This window comes from Cherax quadricarinatus, chromosome 1 (assembly GCF_038502225.1).
Source record: "Cherax quadricarinatus isolate ZL_2023a chromosome 1, ASM3850222v1, whole genome shotgun sequence".
NCBI lineage: Eukaryota > Metazoa > Arthropoda > Malacostraca > Decapoda > Parastacidae > Cherax > Cherax quadricarinatus.
The window spans coordinates 40,390,335-40,410,650 of record NC_091292.1 but is presented as its reverse complement, the minus strand read 5'-3'; positions in this window follow the sequence as shown (position 1 = coordinate 40,410,650).

Genomic DNA, 20,316 nt, shown 5'->3' with positions numbered 1-20,316 from the left:
TAACATTATTAACTAGTTATCAGCGAGGGGATGTTTCTAACATTATTAACTAGTTATTAGCGAGGGGATGTTTCTAACATTATTAACTAGTTATTACCGAGGGGATGTTTCTAACATTATTAACTAGTTATCACCGAGGGGATGTTTCTAACATTATTAACTAGTTATTACCGAGGGGATGTTTCTAACATTATTAACTAGTTATTAGCGAGGGGATGTTTCTAACATTATTAACTAGTTATTAGCGAGGGGATGTATCTAACATTATTAACTAGTTATCACCGAGGGGATGTTTCTAACATTATTAACTAGTTATTAGCGAGGGGATGTATCTAACATTATTAACTAGTTATTACCGAGGGGATGTTTCTAACAATATTAACTAGTTATTACCGAGGGGATGCTTCTAACATTATTAACTAGTTATCACCGAGGGGATGTTTCTAACATTATTAACTAGTTATTAGCGAGGGGATGTTTCTAACATTATTAACTAGTTATTAGCGAGGGGATGTATCTAACATTATTAACTAGTTATCACCGAGGGGATGTTTCTAACATTATTAACTAGTTATTAGCGAGGGGATGTATCTAACATTATTAACTAGTTATTAGCGAGGGGATGTTTCTAACATTATTAACTAGTTATTACCGAGGGGATGTTTCTAACATTATTAACTAGTTATTAGCGAGGGGATGTTTCTAACTACTAAATTTACACTTGCCTGATTGTTTTATATTTTCTTCTCTCTACTTTCCAATTTTATTTCGTTCATAACTCGAGAACTCCTCATCCGATCGTATTGAAATTTTTAACGCCTGTTGGTGGTATCGAGGACTAGATTCTAGGAACAATAGCATCTTGAGGTTATGAAATTCGTTCTCCACATCCTGGAATGAGTCTTAAATTTTTTAAAAATTTCTCAGCTACGCTGCTTCCAACATTGAAGAGCCGCCTCCTAATTCGATAAAGTAGAAGAGTGAATTTCAGATGTGTAGTTGCAGATCTAACCATTTTATATGTAAATTAATGCGCCACTTTTATTCCCAATGAATCACTGTAAATGCATTTTGGTTGTTGAAAGATGGAACCCATTGAAAGTTTTGTTTACCAGCAGGTAAATTTATTAATGTAATAAAATAATAACATAACCTGGGAAACTTTGGAATGCGGACCATAACTGGAGAAAAACTCACGTGATCGCTTTAATTTTTGACCACTAGTGTGGTTTCTGAACGCAAGGTTCATGTTGTTCTTGCTCGGCATGAATCCCAATTTGCCAGTTTTATTGAATAAACAGTAATAGTCATTTAAATTCAGTAACAAAGGTATGCTGCTTCTGATCGGCTTCAAAATATTGATTAAGTAAGTTTATTTAGGCTCAGGTGCACCTAAATACAGTTACATAAATTATTATTCTTAAGTAACATATTTGTAAATTACCTGGAACAACTCAAAAAGTCAAAGTGACTTATTTCCATTGGGGTCCTTGTAATATCTTATTATTTACACCTAGAAAGTCAAAACAGCTAAGTAACTCAACTTTGTACAAACGAATTACAGTAAAGAGATATACTAGGAATAAGGTAAACTGAGATATTTTCATGAACATTAAAGAGAGGATGAGCTTACAGTAATAGGTAATAAATTAGACACATGTGTAACTCTTGGGTATCTTTATTGAGGAAACGTTTCGCCACACAGTGGCTTCATCAGTCCATACAAAGGAGAATCGTGAAGAACAGGAGGAGAATGAGGTAATCAGTCCCTCAACCTTGAGTCGATGTGGTCAGTCCATCAATCATTCAAGACTGATGGACTGACCACATCAATAAAGATACCCAAGAGTTGCACATGTGTCTAATTTATCAACGTGTCAGTTCTCTGAACCATTCATCTACAACAGTAATAGGTTCATGAAAGTTAGTTATACAAGAAATCACTCTCCTTCATTTTTGTAGCTTCAGTCATTCGATACCTTTTAGCTCCCTTCTTGAACTGGCTTATGCTATAACAGGCTTTGACATGTTTAGGCAGTTCGTTCTTCTTCTTTATTGCTGTACAATAAAAGGTGTTTGAATTTTGACCACATAATGTGGGGACTACTCATTTGTGTTTACTTCTCCTAGTACCATACTTATTTTTGTTTCAAGCTATGACAAACTTCTTGCCAGCAAGATATTCTGGACATTGTGAGCAATTTTATAAACGTGACTTAACTTCAGTTGCTTTATTCAGTCTTCAACATTCAGCAAATTCATTTGTTGTAATTCATCTTGGCCTACATGCTCTCTCCGACCCAGTTCCAGGATGAATCTCATCTTTTTGTTCTGGGTGATTTGCAGTTTTTTTTTTAAGGCAGAGTACCATGAAGAGCAAGAATAATCTATATGACACTGTATGAGAGCTAAGCATAAGGTCCTGCGAGCCTCAGTTGGTAGATACTGTGCCTGTCTGAAGAGGAACCTGAGGTTGCCATCCACTATCTTTACTACTCTGTTCCCTGTCAATTCTCCTGACATGCTTGGGTCAGAGGAATTAATTCCCTTATATTTCACTTATATTACTGAAGTGATGGGTTCCCCATTACACTGGACACTAAAATTGTTTACCTTTTCACTTTATTTTTTGTGCGAAAGAGTATAGCTTCTGCTTTTCCGAAGTGTAACGATAGTTTGTGGTCTACTAACCATTTGCTGCAGGACTTTAGTTCTAGTGATAGTTCATTAGCTAAATCTTGTGGGTCTTAACCTGACACTAAGAGAGCACTGTCGTCTGTATACAAGAGACATGTCATTTACATGTCATTTACATAGCAAAGAAAAAGTAAGGGACCATGCTGTTGACCTGGGGTTCTGAGTCTGTGTTGTTGATCGTGACAATTTATTTCCTGTTGCTCAGGTAGGACTTAAATCAGTCTACAGAGCCTATGCCGATAGCTTGTAATTTCTTACATAATATATTGTGTTCGACCGTACCGAAGGCCTTTTGAAAGTCTGAGGTTAGTATACCTATGAGATTCCCTAGCAACATTAGAGTTCTCAGGTAGTTCATCAGATTAATTAGGGAGGTGTTAGTCGAGTAAGACTTGGTAATTATGGAGATTTGTTTTTGTCATTAAGATACTTAACTAAAATGTTCATCACTTTCCCTAGAATTTTGGATGTCACACTGCGTATACAGTCCTATAGTTATTGACGTCAGACCTACTATTTTTCATGGAGATAGGAGTAACTCTGGCCTCTTTGAACAACTCCGAAAGGGTATTTGTGGTGATATTCAAAATTATTTTGTGCGCAATGGGGACTAAAAATTCTGAACTCACCCCCCCCCCCCCCGTTAAGGAATTGGCTTGGGTGTTATCTGGCCTTGTGTTTTTAGGTAGGTTTGACTTAGGTATTTCTTTTCGAACGAAGTCATAAGATACACCTACTAGTTGGGCTTATTGGAGTCTGTGTTAAAGGTATTTGATGCAACCGGCAGTTTACTTACTAGTGTTGATGCAACGGTTGTGCAGAATGAATTGAAACAATTTGCCACTTTAATTGCTCCATGGCATACCTGGTTATCAATCATCAGCACTATGTAAGATCTATGTTCAGGTTTATGGTTATAGCTCAGAACTTTTAGTTGTTGTCAGACCTTTGTGGGGTTATTCTTGTATTCTTTGGTTTCTGAATAATTGTTCCTTGTTCCTCTCTTAATCTCTCTACTTTCTTCTTTACCATTTGCAATTTATTTAGTACTTCAATATCCTGCCTGTTTGTCCTAAATCATCTTAGTAACTGATCCCTGAATTTGATATTACCTAATATTTCAGCAATTACCCTGGGTTCAGGTCTTCGTTTAATCCTAACATCTTTAACTGGTGCAATATTATCAACGATGACAGTGAACATGGTTTTGATTTTTCCCAGGCATCATTTACGTTCTTGTAACTTGTAATCGCAGTCCAATCACAATTGTGAAACCTATTTACCAGAGTTTCTTTATCGTAGTTCCTAGTTGACGTCAGTTTTATTGTCATGTGCAGACCTATCCTTACTCTAACTATTTTCCTGGTGTAGTAAGTGATGAAATGATCATTATGACGTGTGAAAATGACACCTGACTGACTAATGTTATCAGAGCAGTTACAAAATATGTGGTCGAGTATGATGATGATGCATCTGTCATGAAGATGATAACCTTTTAACTTTAGTCTCAGTAGATACTAATTTGAAAATTTGCTAAAAATGTTAAATATATTATATATTAAAGATCCGCCGGTATTCTCCCGGCCCGGGCTTTTTCCAAGTGGTGGCCCGGCTTTGGCTCCCTCTTTAGGGAGTGTCTGAGACCTAAGTCTCCCATGGGAGGAGGCACAAGTACCTCCTCATCTTCGGGACCAACTGTCCCCAGGCCTAGCCACAAGCTAGGCCTCGCTGGTCTGCCATCCCCGCCCCAAGGGGGCTAATGGGAATGACAGTCTTATGAGCTAAAGGCTCGGGCTCAGGCACCTACCCTGCCCTAGAAGGGCTGGGCATGGTGTCGATCGAAAAAATGTTAAAAACCTTGAAATCGTTGGAATCAGATCAATTACTAAAAAATGTTTTCCATGTCACAATTATTCTAAATTTCACATTTAGTGGCTTTGTTTTAGCAAAGTTTGGTGTTCATTTTGGTCGTTCTAAATTTCAATTTGCCAGTTTTATTAAATAAATTTTTTCCAAGGAATTATTACAGAATGTCACTTCTGATCGGCTTCAAACCCTAAAGGCTAGTGAACCTTAATTAAAACAATTTTGCGCTGGTTTTGGACTTTGTTGTTGCCAATTTCAACTTATTTTAAAGCAATTTTATTAAATTAAATTTTCGTAAAGAAATCAAATTTATTCTTTTTTCTTACGGGACTGTAGAGAATTTATAAAAAAAAAAAAAAAAAAAAAAAAAAAAAAAAAAAAGTTTTTAGGGCCTTTTTAAATTTCATGACAAGATACTTTCCTGTTTTCAGGACAGATGTCTCTCCAAGTAAAAAGGAGAACGCATAGTTAATTTTGTTTCATAGCTGATGTTTCTTAACGTAAGGTTTGAAATAGATTTGACTTCTGTATGTCTCAATTAATTTTACTGAAGAAATTGGGAAATTAATTTCAATATGACGACTTGTTAATGACTCTTGTGATTCGCTTCAAGTCTTCGAGCTGATATTTAACTGCATTACAAACTTACTCAGCTCTCTGCACTATTCCAGAGAGGTACAGGGGACTGGTTATATAATGTGGCGATACCCTCCTAGGATCGTGCAGCGACTGAGATACATCTAGCTATAATAACAATTGTACATCATATACTATTTGTCCATTCTGGATAATTCGGCGCCAGGATAGAGTCCACCGTCAATCAAGCATAGGGAGAAATTGGTAAACAGTTTGCAGAGAGATTCTTTCTAAAAGTATGGAAATAAGTTATTAGGAGCTCAGTCTATAAACTCTTGAAGAAAGGAGATCAAAGGGATATAATATTTACACAGAAAATATTAAGGTTTTATTTAGACGAGTGTGGAGGGACCCAGACAAATATTTTTTTTTTATATTTTATTTAAAATTCATACCATGCCATACATAAAGCCTTAGATGATGTACAAACCTGAGAACGCTTGTTACCTCACACACAATACACACGACAACTGCGTCCAATAGTATAGGTAAACAAGCAAACACAATCACAAAACAGTAACATAAGCATATAATACATATAACATTCCATACGAGTGCGCAACACATAACCGGTACAAAACGAGTTATGTGTATTACACACGTTACCCTTAACCTGTATACACTGCCTCCACCTGAATGAAGGTGGGGACCAACCTACAAGTGCAAACCATACATACCCCTAACACCCACGTCCATCTAATAACACAGTGACAAGAAGGACAAGAAGGACCTAATATACACATACATACACACCTACCATACCTTACCGCTCGATTACGTTGTGAGGCAGAAGCCTGTCTCACACATATAAACAACCTAGGAACATGGAACAGTATCATAAAATAGTAATACACAAAAAGTATATAGTAATGCAATGTTTGTTGAAACCAAAACACAATACATAAAGGCAACAAGAGAAGCCAACCAGAGCACGCACTCTGAAATATATCACACCTGATATGAAATATAAAAAACACAATGTCATGTGAGTTAACAATTCGCCTACAGACCTATACAGCTACAACCCCGAGGCCTATCAAAAATACAATATCATAGCACATAGCTATACCCCAAGCGCCACGATCAATACATAGCAACCATATGGTCAAGCGAAACATAAACAAGGCAGAAACACCGTGACACGCTGGATTTAGTCTTCACTCTCACACTCAAGCATCCCCGAGCACACAAACGTAACACACGTAACTAGCATTGCCAATGCCCATTCACCCCCTCCCTCTGAAAGACTAGCCCGTCGGAACCCCTGACTTTGCAAATTCTATAAATACCACATCGCAAAATCCCGCCGTAAATGCCTTCTCCCATCATTCCCCCGTATAACTCCCTATTTGTAATAGGGAGTTATAAAAAGATGAACCTAACGCCATTTTCCTTTCGTCCACTCCCGCATCCCGTATTGCCCAAGAAATAAATACGAAATCTGTTACCAAATACGCCACTGCATTCTGAACCTGTGCCGCCCGCCCCCCATATCCAAACTTAACACCCGCAAGACCGGCAACCCCCTCCCCCCCACTAACTGAATCACATGACCGAACCATTCCCTCACAAAGCTACGACGTTCACAAAAATAAACTGCATGAAAAGCCGTGTAGTCCCCACTACACGCACAGCACTCCCACACTTCCCTGAGCCTCCTATTAAATAAAACTACCCCCGACGGCAAAATCCCATGTAAAAGCCGAAACATTACTTCCCGTACACATGGTCGTATATTCGGCGTCTTTAGGTGCACCCAAATATCTCGCCATGCATACATAGGGTATGCCCCCTCCACTGCAGCCACTCCCTGACCCCTCCCTTCCCTCTCGAGAACCCCCACCGTCATACGTACCGGATCCCGAACAATCATCAAAGCTCGCAACATGGCCTCACAATCCTTTAAATCCCTAACCCCCCCCCCCCACCACCACCATCGCATATCCTCATGCACCCTACCTATCCCCCCACTGATCCCTCCCACAGGAAACTCCTTTTCACATACACACTTATCAATCTTCATTCCAACAGAATAAGCCCCAGCCCACCCTGGTTAAGCAGAAACATAGCCACCCCTCTACTTAACCAATCACAGCCTGAACCCCAGATATAATGAAAAAACCTGCATAGCAATTGCTAACATTACATGACACCAAAATGTACACGACAGCAACATGCCATACTTTACTGTACAAGAGTATGTTAGCAACGATCACCCTTTGGTGCAACGTGAGATGCGTCAGCTGCAATCCCTCGACTCACCCCAGCGCACAATCAACAACCCTTTCCGAATTAACCCCTCTCGCATTCCTTGCATACACAACCCCACAAATCTTAACCTGATACACAACACTCCACCCACTCCTGTCACCCCCCTCCACCCAAACCCAGTCCCCAGTTTCCATAAACTTCGACTTTGCCACATTAATTTTCATCCCCGTAGCCTCCCCAAACACGGCCACAACCCTCCCATTGACCTGCACACACATACACGCCCCCTGATACAAAGTCCTTGCCCAAGACACTGTTTCCTCCCCAAACCCCTGCCATCTTATAAACCGCCACAATGCTTCCCTTTCTACACTATCTATTCCTGGTTACACAACTGTAGGACAGACCAGCAAGGGGGTGGAACAGTTATATATTACTCAAATCAACTTGAATATATCAATAATTTTTGCACAAGGGATGAACATGGTGAATATATTATAGCTAAATTTAAATCAAAAGACCTGCAAGAATTTCTCACAGTTTTAAACATCTACAGAGTACCACAGCCAAACATTTACCACTTTAGTGAAAAATTAGGAAACTTGATAACTGATGCACATATGAACAAAGACCACTTGCTGCTAACAGGAGATTTCAACATAAATCTACTACATGACCAGGACCCACAAGTAACCGAATTCACAAACACTATAAGCAACTACTTGTTGCTACCAACAATAACAAAACCTACAAGAATCAACGAGACTAGTATCTCTTTACTAGACCAACACTGGACCAACACTGGACCAACACCATATCCCCTTTAAAATCAGGCAAAATTACAGACAACACCATAGACCACTACCCGACCTTTCTCATAACCAACCTAGGTAAATTGCCCCAAAACACTACTAAAGTTACCTTCAGACTACATAACGAGACAGTTGGTAATAATTTCAGAACAACTATGAATAATTAATAATTTTATAAAAAAAAACACTACCTCTATAAGAAGCATTGCCTTAAAAAACTAAGAAGATCACAGCTAAGATTTTGAATAGTCCCTGGCTAATACCCAGCATCCTTAAATCCATTAACACAAAGCATCAATATGGAAAACAGTACAGAATGGGTCAAATAACTAGAGACCAGTCTAAACATTACTCGTCAGCCCTTACCAGCCTGATAAGAAGGTCTAAAAAATTGTATTGTGAAAGCAGATTACATAACATAAAAAATGATATGAAAAAGACCTGGAAAACTCTGAAATTCTAGGAACTAAAATGATCCAAAAACAAAACAATCAAATTAACAAAAACAAATAAACCCTTACTCCCACCAACTGAAACAGCAAAGAGACTCAATGTTTTCTTCTCCACCATAGGAGAGAACCTAGCGAGCAAAATCTCAAGCTCAAACACCCATCCATCAGACTACCTCACTGGCACCTACCCAAATACACTGTTCCTAGCTCCATCCAACCCAACAGAGGTCTTGCTCATCATCAACACCCTTAAAAACAAGACAGGATACATAAGCAACTTGCCAGCTTTTATGTACAAAAAAGCTTCACAAGTACTGTCACCAATTATTGCAACACTCTTTAACAAATCCACTAAATACTCCATCTTTCCAGCAGTTCTCAAAATAGCGAGGGTCACCCCGATCCACAAAGGAGGTGATCAAACGGACTTGAATAACTATAGACCAATATCTAACTTACCACTGCTCTCTAAAATCTTTGAAAAATTAATTCATAAACAGATCGATTTCTACCTCGTCTCACACACCATACTAAACCCCTGTCTGTTTGGATTCAGGAATAATAAAAGCACAATTGATGTTATTATACACATGCTAGAACTAATATATACAGCTCTCGAGAAGAAAGTCCCACTGGGAATTTTCATTGATTTACGTAAAGCTTTTAATACAGTCAACCATGAATTGCTGCACAAATAACACACTATGGTATAAGAGGCCATTCCCTCAACTACCTAAAGTCATACCTTAGTAACAGAAGCAAATATGTGAACACAAATGGAGCAAACTCTTCCACTCAACCAATCACAGTAGGTGTTCCACAGGGAAATGTCCTTGGACCACGCCTCATCTACATAAATGACCTACCAAATGCATCACAGCTACTCAAACCCACATTATTTGCAGATGACATTACATACGTCTTCTCTCACCCAAACCCAGTCATACTCGCCAACACTGTCAATGCCGAATTGCAGAGAATATCTATCTGGATGATGACTAATAAACGTACCCTAAATACTAACAAAACCTACTTCATTCAGTTTGGAACCAGAGCTGTAAATGTTCCACTTAATTTAACGCTAAACGAATCACCCATCACAAGACTCACAGAGGGAAAATTCCGTAACAGTAACCTCAGATTCCAGACACGTATACAACAAATTTTCAAGAAAATCTCAAAGACAGTAGGCATACTATCAAAGATACGGTACTGTGTTCCACAATCAGCTCTCCTTACACTGTATCATTCACTCATCTATCCTTATCTCACATATGAAATTTTTGCATGTGGATCAACAACATTAAATCACCTAAGACCACTAATAACCCAGCAAAAGGCTGCAGTCAGAAGGATAACAAATTTCCACTCCCGACAACATACTCTACCAATATTCGAAGGACTAAATCTGCTCACCATAAAGAACATCCATACTTATTCCTGTGCCTTCTACATACACAGAACAATACACACAAACATAAACCCTCCGCTTAAACTTCCCCTCACCAACCTTAACAGGACACACGACCATAACACAAGACACAGATCTCTTTTTGATATATCCCGTGTCCATATCACATTGTAAAAACTCTATGCACATAAAGGGCCCTAAAATTTGGAATTCATTACCAGAAAATACTAAAGTAACCCGGTCTGAAAATCAATTCAAGACTCTGCTCAAAAGACACTTACTCGCCCTAGATTAAATACTCAGTACTCAATATTTAACTTTACCAAAAAATCTCTCAATTGCCTAAATCTAAAAACTTCAAGACTAGTCGCCCAAGTTCAGTACTGCCCTACACCCAGCTGTAGCATTCTTATACTGTAAACTACTTTAAGCAAATCACAATGTTATATTCCCATAACATAATTTGAAACGATTGTCCATTGTCGACAGGAATATAATTGAATCATGTTTCATAAAATGCAATTTTGAAAATATGAATATTTCCTTTGGTTTATATAAATTAGATTCATTCATAATTAAATAGGACTATTGTACAATTTAAACTATTATAAATTTGCTTAGTATTAAGTAGTCAGTAAGCCATTAAGTCTGCCCATAACACCTAGGCATGATAGAGACTCTCTTTGCACTGCAACTCATTATTGTAAATACATAATCTCAGTGTACTACTTGCAAAGAAATAAAATTTTATTTAACTTGACTATCATATGCCGCCCGCCAATCCAGCGCTAACACTCCACCCGCTCCCGACCCCTGCCACTGCTCTATAAAGCCCCTTATCAACCCGTGCCCCTCATACATAGACCTACCTGCTACCCCATATTGACCCCCATCTATAATCTTATCAATTACCACTTTCAATCGATTTCCTAAAATCTGTGCAAATAACTTATAATAGCCACACATCAGCGAAATAGCCCTATAATCATGCACAGTAGATTGTTGGGCCCCTTTTGGCACCAACACCGTGACCACCGTATGTTGAAATTCCATCACCCCCCTCCCTTTCATTACATTAAACAACATTATGAAAGCTCCTTTAAGCCCCCCCTCCCCAATGCGTGACATAGAAATCACTTGGCAAATAGTCTGTGCCTGGTGCTTTACCCAAGCTCATGCCCAACAATGCTTGCCATACCTCACACTCTAGAATAGGACCCACTAAAGCCTCCCCATCCTCTATCTCAAGCACACATTGCATCCAACCCCCCCATGTCCCGTAGAGCCGCTTCACATATACCCACATTCATCATATACGACCTAAACCATGCATCAACATAACCACCCATACCCTCCGTCATGACCAACACTTGACCCTCCCGATACCTCTTCATCCCCACGTGCACACACAATCCCATCACTTCTGTGGCCATTCTCCTCTGTCTCTGCCCCCTCAAAACACAAGCCAATGGCCAGTCCCCCCAGAGCACCTCCTCCAAACCTCCCAACACCCACGCACCATCGAAACGATCATTTTGCATGACCTGTATATTATCTTTTAACCCCTCAATTTCTGCAACAGGGTAGCCTGCACCTCCACCCCCATAACAATCCCTCAGCTGCCCTTCAAGATACTTTATAAGCCCATATGCCAACTGATTTTCCTCCCGCCCACATCAAACATAGACGTCCCTAACACGTGTCTTAGCCACAGTTTCCCACCAACTAACCAAATCCCCCTCCCCAGGCTCCCAATTCCACAAACTCACACACTAATTTTCAAACGACTCCTGCCCATCCCCCCCTTGGAGCAACCAGACATTCAGTTTCCAATAACCCCCATATCGTCTAGGCAATCCTTCCCACCCTAAATCCACCAAGACTCCCCGATGGTCGGAGAAAGCCAAGTCCAACATGCTTACCTACCATACTTCGACCGTGCAAGGCACATACAGTCTGTCAAGCCAGGCTGCGTACCCCCGACATACAAAAGTGTGCTCCCCCTCTTCCCCCTCAGCAACCCTCACATCTATTAACCCCACCCAAGTCAACAAATCCCCCAAAACTGCAGAACAATGCCCTGCACCTCGTGGTTCCACATCCTTACACCTGATGACACAATTCCAATCACCACCTATGACTGTCACCGCAGGAAGCGACCTCAGATGATATACTAATACCTCCCTCACGAATCTATTCTTCACACGACCATTCCCCTCCGTCGGTCCATACACACACACAAAGGCGGCCCTATCCCTCCTCATAACCCCTCAACCCTGCCCACCCGCCCCTCCCCACCCTCTTCACAATGCCGTACTACAAACGATCTAGTCTTCCTAATCGTGATTGCCACACTTCCCTTCAATCTTGTCATGTGTGCCATGTACACATGAAACCCCTCTATCGTTAATACACATCCTGGCTTATAATTGTGTTCCTGAATAAACACAGCATCTACCCTGTAACATACTAAAAATTCACGGAACCATTTACACTTCCTTGCAGACCTCAAACCATTAATATTAAGTGTTAGGCACTTAAAACAGGCAATAGGAGTTTTTCTTTTGACACCGACACACCCTTCTCCCCCATTTGTTTGTTACTCCCTCTGTCCCTCCTATCCCTTAGAATTTCCTTTCACTGGGCCCAGCCCTTTAGGACCACCGGGACCTCTCAGCATCACATCTGCCCACGTCTTTTTACCCATTTGCTGAACAGGTGTCAGCACATCTTCCGTGTCAGAAGGAGCAGCTGCAAGATTCTGTGACCCACTGTCCACCTGCATCATATCCTCTGGAGGGCAGGCCTAATGTCCGTCCGCCTCCATGGTATGAACCTGCAAGTCTGCAGCAACACCAACCTCCGGCATACTGCCGTCCACTATGCCTGTATTTACAGCAGACCCAAGATCTAGTGCAATGTCCGGCACAGCACTAATGCCCTGGGTACCCAACAGATCATCCAAGACAGAGGCAATTGAGGCCTACATGTCACTGACGACCACTGCCGGTACGTCCCCACCATCCTCAGGGTCTGTCTCTGAAGAAGGCGGTTCCCCAGGAAGCATGGCACATGCAGTCTCCGTCATCTCAATTCTCACCACCTCTGCACTCCACGTCATGCACAGCGAAGGAGCTGAAACACAAGGCAGAGCTGGCTCTTCACGTTCCTCCTGGGCTTCCGTGCATTGTCTATCATCCCTGGAGCCCTGTCAGCAATCACACTGAGCAGTGATATGATCATGCTCTCCATACAAGTGACAGGCACATTGTTGCCCCGTGTAAGTCACCATCACCTGGGTTCAGAAGTCTTCCAAGATAACATAGGATGGTATTGGATGTCGTAGAGTCATCTTCAATGTGAATGTACCTTCAGGAAGCCCAGCATACAGCCCGTCAGACCACCTCCCGGCCATAGTCATATGTATCATGCCAATTTGTCGAAAGCTGCATGTAGATCCGATTCATCGGCCTCGAAAGACACTTTATGGATTTTCTACCATGTATAATAACGTGAAACATCATGGAGTTTCACAGACATTGCAGGGTTAACAGGAAGACTGTCATCCTGATACTGCGTCACAACGGTTGGTCTCATAAACACCGGCAGTGTGGAACTTCACAAAAATCCTGGAAGCACCATTCAATGCCACACCATATAAATCGTCATTGGCGATGCCATAGATGTCACAAATGATAGCCGGCAGTAACATAGTTGTAGTTGTCCCAGACACATCTCCACGGATCAGTTCAATACACACAGTGTTGACACGGTGCCTACCAGCCAGCGCCATTTTGTGAAAACAAACTGCCACCATTTGACGATAGGGGGCAGTCGCAGTGCACGTCCTCTCGCCCCAAGGGCTGAGAGACGTATAACAAATAAATTCACTGGGTTATGATGTTCTATGTAGTTGTACCTCTGTGTATGTGTGTGCAAGCATGAGTTGGGAGGCTCTAGCTCCCCTTCTCTCATGATTCATAAATAATTTCATCAATTCCCTGACACAAGCTAAGTCAAACGCGAGAATACAAATACATGACTCATACTGGTCCCATGCACAGGTTGTCTACTTATTAGTCGGGGAAAATAACCTGATGTGGATCATAATAATAAGATGGCTCAGTGACGCCAGGCCGCCCTGTGTTGGAATCTGATATCTGCATGTATTAGATCCTGCGCTGTTGAAATATTTATAACTATCATGTCTAGTTTACTAAGAATAAGTCTATTTCAATGTACATTTTTTTTCCTCAGGGTGCCATAATAAGGAGACCATTCGGACGAAGACCACCAATACGACGAGGCTCACGACGACGAGGATAACGAAGACTTCTATTCCACACTTTGAAAAAGATATTTGTTGGTATTTCATAGTTAGACTCTTCGAGTGCTTGTTGAACTTCTTATTCACCATGTAATACACATCTTGTGAAATAAAATAATTTGTTTGAAAAAAGAATAAATTAACAACAAATTCTGACCCACCTTAAAATTATACGGAACATGCTAAATAAAACTGCTGTTGAGCTAGAATGATGGTGGTTAGTAACTAAAGAATACTACCTTAAATGCTCTTAATCTCTTAGGAATAACTCTTTACTGCCTTATGAGGGAAATGCTTTTATACTGTTGGGATACCCTTATACTGCTGAAAATGGCATTGTACAGCTTTACACGAGCGGGTACCTTGAAGTGCTTGTCTTATGTTTTTCCTTTCCCTGACGTTCGTGTTTTATCTCGTTCATACCATGGAAAAGCCTCATTCGACTGACATGTGGGGTGACCTAGGATAAATGATGTAGAACCCATTCCATGAATCCTAAAATGGGTCTGGTAATTTAAAACAATGTTTGCTACTTGGCTTCAAACGTTCAAACAACTGATATAAAATTTCGCCTACGGAGGAGTGATAAAGTGTGTAGGTGTACATTTACCACGTTTGTTTATTTTAGTATATTTTTTGAAAAGCTTCAATAATTAATGTTTAATGTTGCTTGTGGACAGGATAATGTTCATTATGTTCAGTTTGGCCTCAACATCGCTATAAAAAAATTATGTATTCAAAGCTTAAATAAAAATTATGTATATACTTCTTATTTATTTCCTTATTTACTTTAACAATGAACGCTGATCAGTCTTATATATTTGTTTGGACATATTTTAATTTCTGAAAGTTCCATTTTGCCATTTTGTGTTTACAGAAGAAATTATGAAAAATTAAATATTGTTTTTACATGATATCTTGTGAGTGCGTCATTATATTGCTATCAAACAATCAACAATGATAACTTGATAATGAATTTTCTGAGTTTTCTGAGTGCCTTCAGACATAAAGTATGATTTTTCAGTATGACTTTAAAATTTCAGTGCAAGTGTTACCTGGAGTATACCTGGAGAGGGTTTCGGGGGTCAACGCCCCCGCGGCCCGGTGTGTGACCAGGCCTCATGGTGGATAAGGGCCCGATCAACCAGGCTGTTACTGTTGGCCGCACGCAACCCAACGTACGAACCACAGCCCGGCTGGTCTGGTACTGACTTCAGGTGCCTGTCTAGCGCCATCTTGAAGACAGCCAGCGGCCTACTGGTAATCTCTTTTATGTATACTTGGAGGCAGTTGAACAGTCCTGGGGTCCTCAAACTTATTGTGTTGTCTCTTGTCATGCTACTGGCACCACTGCTTTTCATTGCGGGGATGTTGCATTCTGCCGAGTCTTTTGCTTTCACAGGGAGTGATTTTTGTGTACAAGTTTGGTACTAAACCCTCTAGGATTTCCCAAGTGTATATAATCATGTATCTCTCCCGCCTGCATTCTAGGGAGTACAGGTTGAGTAACTTCAAGCACTCCCAGTAACTGAGATGTTTTTATCGCAGTTATGCGCACTGTGAAAGTTCTCTGTACATTTTCTAGGTTAGCAATTTCACCTGCCTTGAAAGGTGCTGTTAGTGTGCAGCAATATTCCTGCCTAGATAGAACAAGTGACCTGAAGAGTGTCATCGTGGGCTTGGCATCCATAGTTTTGAAGGTTCTCATTATCCATCCTGTCATTTTTCTAGCAGATGCGATTGATGCAATGTTATGGTCTTTGAAGGTGAGATCTGATTTGATCACTCCCAGGTCTTTTACATTAGTTTTTTCGCTCTACTGTGTGGTTGGAATTCGTTTTATATCCGATGTAGTTTTAATTTCCTCACGTTTACCATATCGGGGTAATTGAAATTTCTCATCATTGACCTTCATATTGTTTTCTGCAGCCCATTTAAAGATTTGGTTGATGTCCACCTGGAATCTTGCAGTGTCTTCAATGGAGGACACTGTCATGCAAATTCGAGTGTCATCTGCAAAGGAAGACACGGTGCTGTGGCTTACATCCCTTTCTATGTCAGGCATGAGGATGAAGAACAGAATGGGAGCGAGTACTGTGCCTTGTGGAACAGAGCTTTTCACAGTATCCGCCTCAGACTTTACTCTGTTTACTACTACTATTTGTGTTCTATTTATTAGGAAATTATAGATCCATCTACCAACTTTTCCTGTTATTCCTTTATCACGTATTTTGTGCGCTATTACACCATGGTCACACTTGCCAAAGGCTTTTGCAAAGATAGTGTATACTACATCTGCGATTTGTTTGTCTTCTAGAGCATCCAGGACCTTGTCATAGTGGTCCAGTAGTTGGGACAGACAGGAGCGACAGGGTGGCGATCTTGCTTCCTAGAACCCTTTCAAAGATTTTTATGATATGGGATATTAACGCTATCGGTCTGTAGTTCTCTGCTATTGCTTTACTGCGTCCTATGTGAAGTGGGGCTGTCTGTTGTTTTTAGCAGCTGTGGGACGACCTTGTGTCCATGCTCCCTCTCCATAGGATGTAAAAAGCACGTGATACGGGCTTCTTGGAGTTCTTGATAAACACGGAGTTCCATAAGTCTGGGTCTTTGGCAGAGTGCATGGCCATGTCATTTATCGCTTCTCCGAAGTCATTTGGCGTCATGATAATACCAGATAGATTCGAGTTTACAATATTCTGTGTCTCTCTCTAACTATATACTCTTGTCTAATCCTTATACTTCATAGATCCATCCATGCATTACACAGGCTGGCCTTATTTTTAATATAAATATTGTCTTCAAGAACATCGGGACAGTGAAGCAGAAGTTTATTAAGAATGCACCATCCAACATTGTTGGTGGTGTTTACAAGGTCCCATGAACACTGCTCACTTTCGCACATCAGATTAGCCCAAAATCACTACTCAGTAATTACCATTCTGCAGTCTAATGAAATCATCAGTCACACTAGTACGTGCAATCACAGCAGCTCAGGTAATTGTACCCAATAGTTCCATTATGGAAAGGAACATAACCCAATACTCTTTATCATCATAGATGATAGGAATGCCCTTTATAATTCAAGCGATGGAACGTACGAACTCGAAAGTTATTTATAGTCAATTTTGTATAGCACAGTTGTGCTCTTGGCTTAACATTCCCTTAGGTGGGTGCAGGGGAGACTATGCCCATGGTAGTGCTCAGTTACTCTGGTATTGTTGTGAGGCTAGAACTTGATAAACTGTTTCACACGTTAGTAAGTCTACTTAAGCCCTGCATACCAGTTCAGTTACACAAGTTAATGTGAATACAACTTACATATTGTATATGTGAGTTTATCATGATGGCCAAGGGGTGGTCGGGCAAAGTAGCTTATCACCTCTGTCCTTGTGCTAAGAAACAGTGAAGTTGTCATGGAGCAGGAGCGATAAATATGTGGATATGTAAATATGTAGAGTTATGGGCAGAGCGAGCAATAGGAAAATATGTAGAGACATGTGTTGAGTTCCTTCTCTGCTGGCAGTTCTGGAACTTTCTCTCACATAATGATAGTAAAGGTTGACAACCAGTGAATCTGAATAACACTGCTATGTTACATATAGCTTGAGTTTGGGAGTTTATTAACCACTTAGGCAATTGATCAGTGGATATCGATTAGATGCGGTTGTGGGCTGACTACTGCGTTTCCTTAAGTGTAAGTAGAAGTAGCAATGTTCAAAATCAGCAACAGATAGGAGGGGATATTTCTGAGGCGAGGCAGAAGGTATGAATGGCAGCCCATGACACGGAGTGAGGAGGACCGTTACCCACCCAATTACATACCTTCCCCCTCCCCCTCACACCTTTCTGGGGAAAGAGGAGGCGAAGGACCTCAGAGGATTACAAAAAGCAAGTTACAGAATATTAAGTCACACTAGACATGCATGTACAATCATTCATATATATATATATATATATATATATATATATATATATATATATATATATATATATATATATATATATATATATATATATATATATATATATTTTATTTACACACTAGCCGATTCCCACCAAGGCAGGGTGGCCCGAAAAAGAAAAACTTTCACCATCATTCACTCCATCACTGTCTTGCCAGAAGGGTGCTATGCACTACAGTTTTTAAACTGCAACATTAACACCCCTCCTTCAGAGTGCAGGCACTGTACTTCCCATCTCCAGGACTCAAGTCCGGCCTGCCGGTTTCCCTGAATCCCTTCATAAATGTTACTTTGCTCACACTCCAACAGCACATCAAGTATTAAAAAATATTTGTCTCCATTCATTCCTATCAAACACGCTCACGCATGCCTTCTGGAAGTCCAAGCCCCTCGCACACAAAACCTCCTTTACTCCCTCCCTCCAACCTTTCCTAGGCTGACCCCTACCCCGCCTTCCTTCCACTACAGACTGATACACTCTTGAAGTCACTCTGTTTCGCTCCATTCTCTCTACATGTCCGAACCACCTCAACAACCCTTCCTCAGCCCTCTGGACAACAGTTTTGGTAATCACGCACCTCCTCCTAACTTCCAAATTACGAATTCTCTGCATTATATTCACACCACACATTGCCCTCAGACATGACATCTCCACTGCCTCCAGCCTTCTCCTCGCTGCAACATTCATCACCCATGCTTCACACCTATATAAGAGCATTGGTAAAACTATACTCTCATACATTCCCCTCTTTGCCTCCAAGGACAAAGTTCTTTCTCTCCACAGACTCCTAAGTGCACCGCTCACCCTTTTCCCCTCATCAATTCTATGATTCGCCTCAACTTTCATAGACCCATCCTCTGACACGTCCACTCCCAAATATCTGAATACATTCACCTCCTCCATACTCTCTCCCTCCAATCTGATATCCAATCTTTTATCACCTAATCTTTTTGTTATCCTCATAACCTTACTCTTTCCTGTATTCACTTTCAATTTTCTTCTTTTGCATACCCTACCAAATTCATCCACCAACCTCTGCAACTTCTCTTCAGAATCTCCCAAGAGCACAGTGTCATCAGCAAAGAGCAACTGTGACAACTCCCACTTTATGTGTGATTCTTTATCTTTTAACTCCACGCCTCTTGCCAAGACCCTCGCATTTACTTCTCTTACAACCCCATCTACAGATATATTAAACAACCACGGTGACATCACACATCCTTGTCTAAGGCCTACTTTTACTAGGAAATAATCTCCCTCTTTCCTACATACTCTAACTTGAGCCTCACTATCCTCATAAAAACTCTTCACTGCTTTCAGTAACCTACGTCCTACACCATACACCTGCAACATCTGCCACATTGCCCCCCTATCCACCCTGTCATACGCCTTTTCCAAATCCATAAATGCCACAAAAACCTCTTTAGCCTTATCTAAATACTGTTCACTTATATGTTTCACTGTAAACACTTGGTCCACACACCCCCTACCTTTCCTAAAGCCTCCTTGTTCAACTGCTATCCTATTCTCCGTCTTACTCTTAATTCTTTCAATAATAACTCTACCATACACTTTACCAGGTATACTCAACAGACTTATCCCCCTATAATTTTTGCTCTCTCTTTTGTCCCCTTTGCCTTTATACTAAGGAACTATGCATGCTCTCTGCCAATCCCTAGGTACCTTACCCTCTTCCATACATTTATTAAATAATTGCACCAACCACTCCAAAACTATATCCCCACCTGCTTTTAACATTTCTATCTTTATCCCATCAATCCCGGCTGCCTTACCCCCTTTCATTTTACCTACTGCCTCCCGAACTTCCCCCGCACTCACAGCTGGCTCTTCCTCACTCCTACAAGATGTTATTCCTCCTTGCCCTATACACGAAATCACAGCTTCCCTATCTTCATCAACATTTAACAATTCCTC